The sequence below is a fragment of the Hipposideros armiger genome, unplaced genomic scaffold (assembly GCF_001890085.2).
Source record: "Hipposideros armiger isolate ML-2016 unplaced genomic scaffold, ASM189008v1 scaffold_1132, whole genome shotgun sequence".
Lineage (NCBI taxonomy): Eukaryota > Metazoa > Chordata > Mammalia > Chiroptera > Hipposideridae > Hipposideros > Hipposideros armiger.
In genome coordinates, this window is record NW_017732482.1 from 80,984 (window position 1) to 84,759 (window position 3,776).

Sequence of the window (3,776 nt, forward strand, 5' to 3'; positions counted from 1 at the left end):
CAATTGCTCACCAGCTCAGAGAAGTGATTCAACTCCCAGACTTGAGCCAGCCAAAGAAGACCATCTGACCCCCACCTAGCCCACAGAGTCCTAGGATTGGTTCAAAGTCAGAATGTGAACTTAAAAAGGAACATTCTCACTTTTTGACCCTTTAGGGCAGTGCCTTTTCTACCTGGTGTGCATGGCCTTTGATACTCAAAGAGTACTTTGGGCTCCACTGCACCCAGGTTTGAATCCAAACATTGTCTCTTCCTCTAGGCTTTAAGAAGGAGTCACTAGTTAATTTTAATAGGTGGTAATGGGACCTGACTGGCCTGTGGTATAAAAGAGTTAAGTTTGTTGATGTGGTTTGTTACTGTAGTCAACCTTGACAATAGTAACATTTTGTACTGGGTAATTCTTTACTGTGGGGGTCTGTCATGTGTATTGTAGGGTCTTTAGCAGCATCCCTGGCCTTTACCCACTGGATACCAGTAATGCTATCCCAGCTGTGACAACCAAAAATATTTCCAGACATTGCCAAATGTCCTTTAGGAGGCAAGACTGAAGGTGCAACTATTATCTCCTGTGTGTAGTTGTCTTTTCAGTTTCTTAACAGTGTCTTTTGAAAGGCAGAGAGTCTTAATTTTGATGAAATACAATTAATTGTGTTTTTCTTTTATGAATCATGCTTATGATGTTGCATCTAAGAAATCTTTCAACACAACTTGACAAAGATTAAATTCTAAATATTTTACAGTTTTGGTTTATGATCCATTTTGAGTTAATTTTTATATGGTGTGACAAATAAAGGGACCTAGAGGGATTAGGGAAGAGCCCTTCCTATATGTGGTTTCTTGTCTTAACCTATGAACAGCCTCACTCTGTTCTGGTACACCATCCCTGCCAATCCACATGGTTTGTGGTCTGGCAATGGCAACAAGTAGTATTTGGTGACTGCCAACCAGGCATTAACCTCACACTGGCCTTTTTTGGCTGTGACACAGCAAGCATACAGAGAACAGCCTCTGGCCCAAGCAGGTTTTGAAATAACTGGCAGGACAAGTAAGATGTCCTTAAAAGAAATAGAATGGCTTAGTGGAATATCCTCAGGCACTGGAGATATATTGGCTGCACTTGGGAAACTTGACAAAATATTGAGACTCCGATACAACCCATAGAGATTCTGATTTCATTGGTCTAGGGTGTGGCCTCAGCATCAGAATTTTTAGAAGTTCCTCACGGGATTCTAAGGAACAACCAGGGTTGAGAACTACTGCTCTAGGGATATAATATATTATTTTAGATGCAACTTGCCAAGTTAAAACCTGACGGAGCTCTAATTCTTTTTTGAAAATTGGTGTCAGCCATCAAATGAAAGCTACATGTAAAGGGCAGACTCTTCTGTGATAGTAAAAATTGCCTGATGGGAGAGGGTAGCTGCAGGTATTGGAAGCCTTAGTCTGGTCTCTGTGTAGCTGCAAGACTTTCTCCTATTACCTCCACCAAAACGTTTTTTCTTGGAAAAACTAGCATACTTGCATTGTGTCGCCGGGCTAGGAGGAAGGCCTAGAGATGGTGCTCCTTCTGGGGCCTGGGCATAACATTGCCAGGGTGTATTGATGGGCTCTGCCAAGGGAGATTCTGAGTTTGTCCGCAGGGAGCTTTAGCACTGTCCTCTGTTCTCAACATTTCCCTGCAAAGTTTCAGAGCAACAAGAACAGATTCAGGGAGTCGATTTGCAATGTTGAGATGACCAGGGAGACCCCTAAACTGTCAAATTCAAACGGTGTTAGCATCTGCATGCTCTCTCTCTCTTTCTCTCTCTCTCTCTCTCTCTCAGAACAGAAATAAGACATCTCCAAATGTCTTAGGAACAGAGTGTAAAACCATGTGAGGGGCTTCACCTTCTCTGAAGAAATAATTTGGCAGAGTCCGTGTGCATCCTTTGCTATCTCAGCTGGCTGGTAAAAGGGAGGGCTGTAGAGTTCCATTGGTTTCTTTAGTTTGTTGGTTAGATTCCAGCTCCAAGTAGGTGCTCAACCACTTGCAAAAACCCTAAAACTCTGATGAGTCATGCTCCTTGGAAACTAGGATTTTGTGGCCTTAATTAGCTTCCACCTTTGTTTATCTTCCTAAGAAATGTGCGGCAAGTCTGAAAGGAAGCCAACAAGAATAAAACAATCAACATCTGCAAAAGGTAGGCCGCCCAGTGTGTGATACAGATTTCATAGGCCCTGCCCCTCTGCTGAGCGACTGGGCTTCCCTCACATCCGTGGGGATGTGAGGGCTCAGAGAAACAGAATTCAGCGATTGTGACGCAGGAGTTGGGGACTGTGGTCCTGCTTCCAAGAGAGCTGGTCGGAGAGGGCAGCGTCTGGGCCTGAGACTCGCCAGGTCAAGTGCAGGTCCTTGAAGCAGGAACAGCTGAAGGAAGGGAAGAGGGCCATAAACTGGTACCCGGAAAGCCCTAACCTGGTACCCACAAGGTACCTCTGGATCATCTGGAAATGGCTGTTGAGTGGGACCTGTTTTATCAGAATCTCTGAACAGTGTGGACCGAGATATACAGATATAGATATCTTTAATTCCTCAGGTGATTGATTCTAGAGTTGTTTGGACTCCATTGACTTCAAGATTTTCAGAACTTCATAAGGGCAGGCACAACAGCTACCTTCCCAGGTGGTTCCACAAACTCAATTTCTCCATTTTGTCTTCTAAAATAAAATGCCTTATTTGATGTTTATATCTCCACTAAAAAGAAACAAATCCTATAGTCAATTGACATGCCCTCTGAACTATCTAGTAGAGCGGAAGACATCCTAGATCACTAGTTTGATTCCAGCTAGAAGGCGATTGTTCAAGTTTTCTGTACATCAGTGGTACTCAACCATGGATGATTTTACCTGCCCCTTTCCAAAGAGGAAAAAATAGCAAGTCATAAAGCATTGGGAACCATACTGGCGTGGGACTTCTCAATAGCAACTCTGGAAGCTAGAAGACAAGGAAGAAGATGCTTCAAAATATCGAAGGAAAATGTTTTCTAACAATTCTACAACCAGTCACATGATCAGTTAAACAGTAGTGTAGAATGCATTTTCAGACACTCTAAAAGGCCTGAAAGGCTTCAGGTTTCAAAAATTACATATTGGGGGGGCAGTTAAAATTACAAAAATTGACTTCCTACACATTCTCATGAAATTACTGGTTGATCTAAACAAAGAGAAAGACAGAAAACAGGGATAGTACACTCTGATATAAGAGAGATGAAGAGAATTCTTGAAACTATGATGAAACAGGATTCTACCATGCATGAGGGCTTGTATCACTCAAGATGCTTTCTGTCATATTCTCTTAAACATTAGGAAGAAAATTCATATTTAGAGAAAAAAGGAATTACTCTGGACAATAAAATCAGACCTTCAAAAAGAAATGAATGCTTTACATATTAAAAAGTAATATTCTGTCTTCATATTTGGAATCAAAAGGTCTATCCTGGGAGGAATTTTTTGATATCTGTACTGATGGTGTCTCTTCAACAGTATCTCTAATATAAGGTTTGACCTCTTGTTAAAAAAAATTCTGACATAACACACTGTTTTCTTCTAGAGAGGTACTAGTGTAAGAAGCTCTAAGGAAGAAATGTAGAAAGTTCTGCACAATGCTAAGAAATGGTTGACTTTATTAAATAAAGTTCAGTTCATTTGACAAAATTTTTTAAATTATGTGAAAATCTGTACAAAGAGCATGTAAATATCCTGTTACATAGTGAAATCTTGTAGCTTAGTAAAGTTCTA